The sequence below is a fragment of the Myodes glareolus genome, chromosome 5, assembly GCF_982192425.1.
Source record: "Myodes glareolus chromosome 5, mMyoGla1.1, whole genome shotgun sequence".
NCBI lineage: Eukaryota > Metazoa > Chordata > Mammalia > Rodentia > Cricetidae > Myodes > Myodes glareolus.
The window spans coordinates 78,124,999-78,138,028 of record NC_142030.1 but is presented as its reverse complement, the minus strand read 5'-3'; the positions used below and the strand labels follow the sequence as shown (position 1 = coordinate 78,138,028).

The 13,030-nt window shown below is 38.0% G+C and overlaps 1 non-coding gene across 1 annotated transcript; it reads left to right on the top strand.

Annotated features, from left to right (window-relative positions):
* The first annotated feature begins 2,278 nt into the window (after positions 1-2,278).
* On the top strand, positions 2,279-2,385 carry LOC148122117 (U6 spliceosomal RNA). The gene has a single exon (XR_015737961.1). It is a non-coding gene; the product is annotated as a U6 spliceosomal RNA (small nuclear RNA).
* Positions 2,386-13,030: the final 10,645 nt, after the last annotated feature.

Below are 13,030 nucleotides of genomic sequence, written 5' to 3'. Positions count from 1 at the left end.
TATTTGTAGTTGTTCCCTAGTGAAATGGGAATAGGCAAAGCTAAAGATCTAATTAGACCACTATTGGGCTTATATCCAAATGACACTTCTTCAGTCCCATTTATTGCTTCTCATTCTATAATAGTAGGAAATTGGTAGCAATCAACTATCATTTAACAGATGAATGGATAAAGAAAATGTGTCACCTTTACAGAGTTGAATAATATACAACTGTTAAGAAAGAAATCAAGAAATTCACTGACAAATGATATAACCAGAAAAAAAAAACAAAAACAACTATTATCCTGAGTGAGGTAACCCAGACTCAGAAAGACAAATATGACATGTTTTTGCTTATGTGTGGATATTAATTGTTAAGTCATTATTAAGCAAGATATAATTTCTGTAACCAGAGAGGTTAGATAGAGAGTCAAAAATTAGTGCATATGGAATATCATCCTAGGAAGGGGGAATACAGTGTATACTTCTGGATAGGATAGGCCTGGTGAGAACTGGAATAGTAGGATCAAACAGGGAGGGGACAAAAGGGATCAAGGGAGGAAAGACATGTGAGATAGTTAAAATCAAGGGCTATTTGTTATATGGAAACAGTACAATAGAAGTTTATTAAAATATTTACATATATAATGGTTATCTAAATGAAACTGCCAAATCACAAGGAGAAAAAGCCCCCAACTGGACATCTTCTATCAGCAAACTAAATTTTCAGTACTTCAATTGGGTAGCATACTTGAATTTGGTGCAGGAGAATTGTCTGTATTCTGTCAATCATGTTTTAAATAAACACTGATTGGCCAGGCAGGAGGTGTAGGTGGGAAAACCAGACAGGAAGTGGAAATGATGCAAGGAGAGCAGGAGAATTCTGAGAAAGGAGGAAGCTGATTCCTCCCACTCCTGCCCATATCAAGGAAGCAGCAGGATGTGAGCTGCCCCACTGAAAAAGGTACTGAGCCACATGGCTAACATAGATCAGAAAAATGGGTTAATCAAGATGTGAGGGTTAGCTAATAAGTAGCCTGACCTAATGGGCCAATCAGCTTTATAACTTATAGAGATCTCAGTGTGACTTTTCTCTGGGTCTAAACACCTGGGGGGGCGGGCAGGACAGAAAAAAACCCCCAACAAACAGGCCCCCTCATGTTACATGAATTCTTGGCCAAAGTTGATTCATTGGAATCCCTAAATCACCCAAGTTGTGGTCATGGGTGTCTCTCAACACCATATTGATAAAGCCTATTAATGGGGAAAACACAAACATAGCTCATTGAACATATAACAGTCAAGCAGGTGCCTCCCTAGGGCCTTAACAGCTAAGACATTCTGCACTACTGTTTTTGTTCTATTTGTTGTAAATTAAAAGAAAGTTTTCAAAAATAATCCATTAAATATATATTAGAAATGGTTATTTAGTATTATAGTGTTTTTACAAATTATCTATTCAAGTAGAGTAGTAGTGGCACATACCTTCACTCCCAGCACTTGGGATGAAGAGGCAGGCTGATCTCTGTGAGTTTGACAGCCTGATCTACAGAGGAAGTGTGAGTACAGGCTCCAAAGCTACACAGAGTAACCCTGTCTCAACAAAACATATATACCCTTTCCAAGTTGTGAAAGTTCCAGTATATTTAATTGCAATCCTGATTCTTACTGACTATGTTTTTCTATATCAGATGATAAGAAAGGCTGGGTGGCTTTTAGAGGAAAGAATGTCTTTTTTCCTCCAACTGAAATGTTTTTCAACATTTCCTGTTATCATGCAGATCTTTGCTATAAAGACATATTTTGGCAATGATAGTTCTCTCTCTGCAGAACTGTGAAGGGAGTTTGTTCTAATGCAGATCCTGAGCATAAATAAATTAAATTAAATTTAAAATTTAAAAAGATGTAGAAAGGTTTCTTCATTCAAAGTCTATGAAAATCATTTGTTTCTTATGCTTCATGGTAGCATTATAGAATCTGTACAATTTTGTCAAATTGTCTTTAAAATATTACTAAGAGCCAGTAGCTCCAAACATTCTGACCTAGTGTGATGATCTGAGATACGGCTGTTTAAGTATTCTGGTGTGAACTTTCAGTTTTCTGTTTGCTAGTGGAAGTCACTACATTTTAGTTTTCCATAATTCCAGATGTTCCGTTTAGGGATTGACATAGAATAGATACTTTTTCTCACTACTTTGGTGAATATTATTTTCAAAATTAACCAACACCCTGTATACAAAGGAACTTCTGTTCAAGACTGAGCATGTCTCTCGTCTATGATTATAAAAATTAATATTTAGTGCTCACTTCGGCAGCACATATACTAAAATTGGAACGATACAGAGAAGATTAGCATGGCCCCTGCGCAAGGATGACATGCAAATTTGTGAAGCGTTCCATATTTTTCAAGCAAACGGACCTAAGAAACAAGCAGGTGTAGCCATTCTAATTTCCAACAAAATTGACTTCAAACTAAAATCAATCAGAAGAGATGGAGATGGACATTTTATACTCATAACAGGAACAATTTACCAGGAGGAAGTCTCAATCCTGAATATCTATGCCTCTAAAATAAAGCCTCCTACTTATGTAAAGGAAACACGTCTAGAACTCAAGGCAGTCATCAATCCACAGACACTAATAGTAGGAGACTTCAACACTCCTCTCTCACCAATGGACAGGTCAATCAGACAGAAACCTAGCAGAGAATTAAGATAATTATTGGAGGTATTGAATCAAATGGACTTAACAGACATCTTTAGAACATTCCACCCAAATAGGAAAGAATATACCTTCTTCTCTGTAGCTCATGGAACCTTCTCGAAAATTGACCACATACTGGGCAACAAAGCAAACTTCCACAGATACAAAAAAATATTAGTAACTACCTGTGTCTTATCAGACCACCATGGATTAAAGTGAGAATTCAACAACAGTGCTAACCCCAGGATGCCAACAAATTCATGGAAGTTGAACAGTCAACTACTGAATCACCCCTGAGTCAAGGAAGAAATAAAGAAAGAAATTAAAGTCTTCCTTGAATTTAATGAAAATAAAGACACAACATATTCAAACCTATGGGACACTATGAAAGCAGTGCTAAGAGGAAAGTTCATAGCACTAAGTGCCCAATTAAAGAAAGCAGAGAAAGCACACATTGGAGACTTAACAGCAAACTTGAAAGCTCTAGAAAAAAAAGAAGCTTATACACCCAGGAGGTCTAGAAGATTGGAAATAATCAAACTGAGGGCTGAAATCAACAAAATAGAAACACAGAAAACAATCCAAAGAATCAATGAATCAAAAAGCTGGTTCTTGGAGAAAATCAACAAGATTGACAAACCCCTATCCAAACTAATCAAGTGGCAGAGAGAGAACTTGCAAATTAATAAGATCAGAAATGAAAAGGGGGATATAATCACAGACATAGAGGAAATTCAGAGAATCATTAGATCTTACTACGAAAATTTATATGCCACAAAGTTGGAAAATGTAAAAGAAATGGACATTTTTTTAGATAAGTACCATATACCAAAGTTTAACCAAGACCAGGTGAATAATCTAAATAGACCTGTCAGTCGTGAAGAATTAGAAGCTGTTATCAAAAATCTCCCTACCAAAAAAAGACCTGGACCAGATGGTTTCAATGCAGAATTCTACCAGAACTTCCAAGAAGAGCTAATACCTATACTCCTTAATGTATTTCACAATATAGAAACAGAAGAATCATTGCCAAACTCTTTTTATGAAGCTACAGTTACCCTGATACCAAAACCACGTAAAGACACAATCAAGAAAGAGAATTACAGACCAATCTCACTCATGAACATTGACGCAAAAATACTCAATAAAATACTGGCAAACCGAATCCAAGAATACATTAGAAAAATCATCCATTATGATCAAGTGGGCTTCATCCCAGAGATGCAGGGTTGGTTCAACATACGCAAATCTATCAATGTAATCTATCATATAAATAAACTGAAAGAAAAAAAACCATATGATCATTTCATTGGATGCTGAAAAAGCATTTGAGAAAATTCAACACCCCTTTATGATAAGGGTGTTGGAGAGATTGGGTTTACGAGGATCATACCTGAATATAATAAAAGCAATATATAGCAAGCCGACAGCTACTATCAAATTGAATGGAGAGAAACTCAAAGCCATTCCACTAAAATCAGGAACACGACAAGGCTGTCCACTCTCTCCATACCTCTTCAATATAGTGGTTGAAGTTCTAGCAATAGCAATAAGACGACATAAAGGGATCAAGGGGATTCGAATTGGAAAGGATGAAGTGAAACTTTCGTTATTTGCAGACGATATGATAGTGTACATAAGTGACCCCAAAAACTCTACCAAAGAACTCCTACAGTTGATAAACACCTTTAGTAATGTGGCAGGATACAAGTTCAACTCCAAAAAATCGGTTGCCCTCCTATACACAAAGGACAAAGAAGCAGAGAGGGAAATCAGAGAAACATCACCTTTCATGATAGCCACAAATAGCATAAAATATCTTGGTGTAACTCTAACCAAGGAAGTGAAAGACCTATTTGACAAGAACTTTAAGTCCTTGAAGAAAGAAGTTGAGGAGGATACCAGAAAATGGAAAAACTTCCCCTGCTCTTGGATGGGGAGAATCCACATAGTCAAAATGGCAATTCTACCAAAAGCAATCTATAGATTCAGTGCAATCCCCATCAAAATCCCACCAAACTTCTTCACAGACCTTGAGAGAACAATAATCAAGTTTATATGGAAAAACAAAAAACCCAGGATAGCCAAAACAATCTTATACAATAAAGGAACTTCTGGAGGCATTACCATCCCTGACTTCAAACTCTATTACAGAGCAACAGTGTTGAAAACAGCTTGGTATTGGCATAACAACAGAGAAGTCGACCTATGGAATCAAATAGAAGACCCAGATATTAACCCACAAACTTATGAACACCTGGTTTTTGACAAGGGAGCTAAAGATATACAATGGAAGAAGGATAGCATCTTTAACAAATGGTGCTGGCATAACTGGATTTCAACCTGTAGAAGAATGAAAATAGATCCATATCTATCACCATGCACAAAACTCAGGTCCAAATGGATTAAAGACATCAACATTAATCCGACCACTTTGTACCTGATAGAAGAGAAAGTGTGAAGTAGTCTACAAAATAGGCACAGGAGACCACTTCCTAAGCAGAACCCCAGGAGTGCAGACAATAAGAGAAACAATGAAAAAATGGGACCTACTGAAACTGAGAAGCTTCTGTAAAGCAAAGGACACTGTCAGTAAGACAAAAAGGCTACCTTCCGACTGGGAGAAGATCTTCACATACCCCTCATCAGACAAAGGTCTGATCTCCAAAATATACAAAGAACTCAAGAAACTAGACACTAAAACCCTAATTAACCCAATTAAAAAATGGGGTACTGATCTGAACAGAGAATTCACAACAGATGAACTTCGAATTGCCAAAAGTCACTTAAGGTCATGCTCAACCTCCTTAGCGATCAGGCAAATGCAAATCAAAACAACTTTGAGATATCGTCTTACACCTGTCAGAATAGCCAAACTCAAAAACACCAATGATAGCCTATGCTGGAGAGGATGTGGAATGAGGGGAACACTCATCCATTGTTGGTGGGAATGCAAACTTGTGCAGCCACTGTGGAAATCAGTGTGGTGGTTTCTCAGGAAACTGGGAGTCAACCTCCCCCAGGACCCAGCAATTCCACTCTTGGGAATATACCCTAGAGATTCCCTAACATAGTGCAAAAGCATTTGTTCAACTATGTTCATAGCAGCACTATTTGTAATAGCCAGAACCTGGAAACAGCCTAGGTGCCCCTCAATAGAAGAATGGTTAAAAAAGGTGTGGAACATATACACATTAGAGTTTTACTCAGCTTTAAAAAACAATGACATCTTGAATTTTGCATGCAAATGAATGGAAAAAAAAAACACTTTACTGAGTGAGGTAAGCCAGACCCAAAAAGAGGAACATGGTATGTATTCACTCATAAGTGGATTCTAACCATAATTAAAGGTCTCTGAGCCTATTATTCATGATCCTAGAAAAGCTAAATAAGAAGATGAACCTGATGAAGATTATTTAGCTATCTGCCAGGAGTTAGGAAATAGACAAGAGTCCCAGGTAACCTCGGGTGCATGGGGGGGGTGGGAGGATTGTTGGAAGGGGAGAGGGTTAGAGAGAAGGGAGTAGGGGAGGAATGGGGAAAACTCGGTGTCCCGGGATGGAGGGGAGGGAGGAAGGATGAATATGGGATCAGGGAAGAATATAGTTCAACTAAGGGAGTCATTTTTGGGATTACAGGAGACTTGATTATATATGGGATCCCAGGTTCAAGGAGAGATCCCCCAGATTGTTCTCTGGACAGAGGAGAGGGTGCCTGAACCGGCTTTGGCCCATAACCATACTGATGAATATTTTGCTTATCACCATAGATCCTTCATCTGGAGATGGATGGCGATACAGACGGAGACCCACATTGGAGCACCGGACTGAGCCCCCCAAGGTCCAAATGAGGAGCAGAAGGACGAAGAAAATGAAAAAGGAAATAAGGACTGCGAGGGATGCTATCACCCACTAATACAAGGGGACGGATCTAATGAGAGCTTACCAAGGCCAGTTGGACTGCGACTGAACGAGCACGTGATCCAACCAGATTCTCTGAATGTGGCTGGATTCTCTGAATGTGGCTGGCCTGGAGTCTTTCTGAAAAGCCATTGACAATGACACTGGGACTTGTTTCCTCTGCATATACTGGATTTTGGGGATCCAGTCTGTTTGGATTCTCACCTTCCTGGACCTGGAGGGAGGGGGAGGAGCTTGAACTTCCCACAGGGCAGGAAACCCTGACTGCCCTTAGGGACGAAGAGGGAGGAGGAGAGGGAATTGAGGGAGTGGGAGGGTGTTGGGAGTTGGGGTGGAAATGGAAACTTTTATAATTTAATAAAATTACTTAAAAAAATTAATATTTATAAAAAAAGCTTGACAGTTTGTTTATTATAGAAACAAATGTTGTATGTTTTTCTCTTAGGCTAATGATCTCCCCCGTCCTTGACTTTTGTAGTAACAGATACATCCTTTCACCAGCAGAGCAGGCTCCCCATAATTACTAAAGTGGTTGGTTACAAACAATGTAACTGTGTCACTATTCTATTAGTTGGTATGTGTTCCTGGAATGTCAGTATTATAGTGTATGGGGTCTATGCTTAGATAATAAATTTATGAGGTTTCTACTATAACAGTTTTATAGCATGTTCATGCACTGCGAACACTAGTCAGTAAGGAAAAACATTTCAGCTCAGTTTCAACTGAATTTTTTGTGTTGTAGACACAATGTTCAGTGTCTTCAACAATATTTCCTTACTATTACGTAATGTTGGAAAATCAATTCCAATGTCAAAATTCAGGTTACATTAGAAGTCTCTGGAACTTCACTGTATGACAACTTCTATGGAGTCATTACAAATCTGGTAGTGATATTTTCTTTTCTTTTTTTAATTAAGAATTTTTAAATGTAATCCATCCTCATTTTACAAAACTATCCCCATTCCAACTCCTTCCCCTCCTCCCACTTCCTCCACATTCCCCTTACCTGACTAATGAGGAGCTTCACTCCTCAGAATGGGTAAGGCTTCCCATGGGGAGTCAACAATGTGGCTGTGCAAGTTTGTACCCCCATCATCAATGGAAGGGCATTCCCCTTGTTCCACATCATGGTCAGAATCAGCTGTCACTTGTGTTCTTGATCTTAGTCATTCTGACAAGTTTAAGAGAGAACCTCATAATTTTGTTTTGCCTTTCCCTGATGGTTAAGAATGTTGAACATCTCCTTAAGGGTTTCCTTACCTTTGATATTCTTCTGTTGAGATATTATTCGGTTGGTGAATGTACCCCATCTTTTAATTGTATTTTGTAATTTATTGATATATAATTTTTTGAGTACTAGTAATAAAAATCACATGGTATTGAAAGAAAAGCAGACAGGTGGATCAAAAGATTGGATAAAAGAATCAGACATAAATCCACACCTCCATGTACAATGGATCTTTGATATAGAAGCCAAAATTATACAATGGAAAAAGAGAGAGCATCTTCAACATACGGTTCTGGTTTTACTATATGTTCTCATGTGTAAGCCTGCAAATAGACCCATCTTCATCTCCATGCACAAAACTCAAGTAGAAGTGGATTAAAGATCTCAATATATTTCAATAATCTGATATAAGAGAAAAACTGGGAAATGACCTTGAACATATAGGCAGAGGGGGCAACTTTCTTTCTTTCTTTTATTGATCTTTATTGAGCTGTACATTTTTCTCTGCTACCTTCCCTACCTCTCCCCTCCCCCTTTCAACCCTCCCTCAAGGTCCCCATGCTCGCAGTTTATTTAGGAGATCCCAGAAAACTTAGAAAACAATGAGGACACTAAGAGAGAATTACATAGTTCTAATCTATATGGGAAGTAGAAAAAAACCAAGATCTCCTGAGACAACTTTCTTAAGAGAACACCAATATCACCAACACTAAGATTGACAAGTAATAAATTGGAACTCAGGAAACAGAAAAGTATCTCTAAGGCAAAGGGACACCATCAATGGCAGCATACAGAATGGGAAAAGATCTTTACCAGCCTCACTTTGAACAGAGAACTGATTTCTAAACTATTTAGACAATTTCATTCATAGTATTTCTTGTTTCTAACTCTCCATTTTTAATTATTTTATTATCTGGCCTAATGTATCTACATTGGTGTTTCTAAGACTTATTTTCACCTGTAGAACCTTTCAAATTGCCACTTAAATATCTACTCTTTCACTCAAGTAAGCATTTGTCAAGCATTTTCTGAATAGCCCCAACACAGTTATCACATTAGTGTTTGGATCTTGAAAGTAATATGAGAACAGCTTTTAATATTCTCATGAATTACATTTTTGTACATCACAGTAATTATAATTATTTAATTCTATGCAAAAAGTATTTGCTTTATTGATACACAAGTAAAACGTGAGCAAACTAACAAAGTTCAAGTCAAAAGAACAAAGGAAACTTGAATCCAGAAGAAAATGATTCAGTAAGTAGTCCGTTGCTAGGACTCTAATTTTCAATATTGTTGTCCTTGACCCAGAAAACATGTATTAAAACGTATAAGAAGTCTTTCTCTAATGCAGATCATGGCAGAATAATGCTTCTAATGGAATTTCAAAGTGAAGAGTAAAAAGCAATAATCACAGTGGTTGGTAGATTGGAGACTGTGGGAATATAAGCGCAAAGGAAAACCTTCCCTAAATGAAGAGAAATGAGGGATTCCACTGCAAACATACTTGCCCTTGTGTAGCTAGATCTGTTTTGACTCAGCTCATTTTCCCCATCACTGAGAAGGGGCAGCTGGCCCATCAATCACAGTCAGATCATTTTTCCCTGTGTTAAGTAGACATCTTGTCAGGTAGGTAACTAAATATGTGTTATGCTCCAACAATGTCACTTAGGAACAGAATCAACACTCTGAGCATGACTTTCACAACACAACATTTCATTACTAAGACGGCAGCAGTTCCAATAAAGCTCTGAGGGCAATTTCCCAACAGCCAGTTCAGGGAAGTCAAAGTCAGTTGAACTTTACTAGAAGGAAAATGTTACTTGTGCAAAAAGTCAACCTGCTTGGAACTGTTTCCGTACTAGCTCATTTATTCATGCAGAGCTTTTAGAAGAGAGTGGTTTTCATTGTTTTAGAAACTAGAATTAAGTCTATACTTTAGACTTCTGATACTAACCAAGAAAATGATAATATAAACAAATAGATTTTTGAATGTGTACTTAATAGTAATTGTATCATACAAGCATTGTGTTTGTAATCAAAGGTTCACATTAGAGTATCTACCTACTAATGTCTTAAGAAATAACATCGGAACTTAATACTTTCAGAAAAAGAACATTCTGTATATTGTAATGATTAAGAAAACACTTCAAGCCTGCTTCAAATAACCTTTTATGAATGATAGCATGAGATCATTGAGCAATTATCTCTACAGTTCAGGAAACTTTGGATTAGATAGGAAAATGATATTATCATTTTGAATTCATTATGAGTCAAAATATATCTATTGTTATAAAAGGAGGTTAAAAATCTCCAAGAGGAATACACAAGATACTCTATCACTGTTAGAAACAACAAAAGGAATCAGACTATATTAAACAGCAGTAAATTAAAATGAACTTCCAACCAGAAGAGTATATTTTAGATGGTGTTTGTGCAGACATATATGTTTGCTTGCCTTTGTTGAAACATTGTGTTGGTGTAACAGGCCTGATTTACTTCATCAAGGTAAGAAAGTAGCTTTAAAACACATATAAGATGTGATATCCCTTTATTTCTTTGTTTATGATAGAAGTCTCTGCAGCCCAAGTTGGACTAGTGTTTTCTTTAGAATCCAGGATAACCTGAAAGTTACAGTAATCCTCTTTTTATTTTTTTGGTCTCAGAGCAAGAAGATTTTTAAGAGGAAGCCATCTCACCTCTTTGCGTTCCATGAAAAGGGTTTTGAAATTAGGAAGTAGGCTCACTGTTTGTGTATGGACACAAAGCTTTACCTCATGTATTTTCCTTCTATGTTTTCACATGGAAAGAGGGGAGATCCTTATTACATGAGAGGTACAAAAAACCATAAAGAAGTAGAAGGTGCAGAAATCATAATCAAGATATTGTCCATAAGGAAAAAAATCTTGACAAACCAGAGACATGTAATTAGTTCTCAGTAGAATTATTTATTGGATACATCTATAAAAACTCCTGCAAGAAAGCCTTAGAGACTATTAGAGAAAAGAGGCAGAAAGATTTTAAGAGACAGAGTATCAGGGAGTTCATTGTGACATTTTGTCATCCTATATCATCAAACGCTAGACTCTAAAATCTCACCAACATAACTGTCCAAATGTGAACTGAAAAAAGGCATGCAAAACTGAACAGAGAAAAGCCTGCAAGATCTCAATGCAAAATAATTGGCTACAATCAATAGAGAAAATCTTGGAATGGAAGAGATGGCTGGCCATAGGGAATAACATATCAATTATTTTTTTTAGTAAAAAAATTGGTGAGCCCTGAAAACATATATAAAAGCAACATTATTTGGACAGAACAGTTTATACTTAGTGGTATGTATGTATACACACAAACCTACATGCAAAGAATAACAATTAGTGATAAAAGAGCAAGCAGGGTAATAAGTTAGTGTTTATCGGAAGGAAATGGAAAAGAGAAACATTGTATTTGTATTATAATATCAAATTAAAAATAAAACAAAACAAGAACAAGCCTCAAAAGAAAAAAATAAGAATCAGACTGTAGAGAGCTGCGTGATGTCATGCCTTAAAGGTGGCACTAGTTTCTGCGTTCCACCTTCCCAACGGTGAGTGCTCTCAGCTGTGAACAACTCCATATATGGCTAAAGCTAAGGATCTGGCTTGCTTACATGTTTCTGGACCTATCTGCATTTCCCACGTGGTTTGCTGGGGTTGGCTACCCAGAGGTTATTTAAGCTATAGACTGGCTTTGCCCCGGGACGAGAGGGTGAGAAGATTATTCAAGAGTCCTGAATAAACCACAGTAAGAAGAGGCTGGTGTTGCATCATCCTTGCTGGTGAGGTGGGCGTGACAGTTGGTGGCCCATAACGGGAACAACAAGTGCCTTATGGGGAAAGACAAGTGGCATACGGGGACACAACCTCTCATTTGGACTCAGAACTTGCTGTGGGCAGGGTAGTGCACTGGTAAATTCCCAGGTAAAGGGGAAGTCTGTGTCAAGAGCGGGGTTAATTACCATGACAAGAGTGGGGTTAATGACTGCTACAAAAGCAGGGTTAGTGTAAATGTGTACAGATGTATGTTATGTTGATTGTGTTGTCTTTTGTGTTCTGGACAGGAGAAAAACATTTGATTTTAGGAACTGCTAAGAAAGGTATTTTGACTTTAAAATATGGGCTTAAGGATTTGATGTTTTGGAAAAGAGGTTCTGTTTTTGTCTCCACAGAAAATGAGAGCCTAAGGATTTATTCGAGATTCATGTAGTTTGAATTACCAACACCTCCTTCAATGTTGTAGTAAATACCTCTAAGAATGCAGCGTCCCTGCTCAGCAGGATGTAGCCAGACAGACTGACAATGCCCAAATTCCCTAAAAGATTGTTTAAGTGGGGTCCTTTCAATGGTTACAGATCAGCAAGCCTGCTTCCCTGAGTTCTGCTCCACTCCGTGCACCAGTTTGGACCTAAAACGAATGCAGCTGAGGCTAGAAGGCAGCTGGAGCAGAGCTTTGCTAGGTGGCTGTGGTAAAAGGAACATTGCCCCAGCCCAGTCGATGCTAGCCTGGCTAATGTCACAGCAGTGCCAAGAGTGTCAAACTGAAAGTAAAAGCAGCACCATAAGCTGTAAAACCATAAGTAAGAACAGGTGTCCCAAGCTATCAAACTGATGACTGATCGTAATCATCATAATAAAAGTGCAATGAAGGTTTAGACTGGCAGTAAACAGGCAATACCGTATTACCTCTACATAGTGCAACTTAAGTTTTCAAGAACTGCTTAGCATTTTAAGAACTCACGTCCTCCTGAAAGGTTGCTGTATATACTCTTGGTTTATCTAGTGTTTCAACATCTGCAAGGAAATAGGTATGAAGAGCCCTTGAATTTTAAAGTGATTACGTCCTTGGCTGAATCTGTGAGAACTTAGGGGATTGCAGCTTCTTTTACTGTGGCACAGGTGGAAGCCTTGAATAGATACTGCATGACACCTGACTACTGGAGTGGGCTTGCTTGGGCATGCCTGAGCCCTGGACAGTATTTAGATTGGAAAGCCTTTTTGTTTGAGTTTACCAGTGAGCAGGCTGCGGCTAATCAGGCAGCTGGAAATTCAGCGTGAAACAGAGATATGCTGCTCGAACAGTGCTGTTTTGCCAATCAGCAGGCAGGATACGAGTAACAGATTAATAAGATTGGTATAAAAGCTTGGAAGGTCTTGCCTAA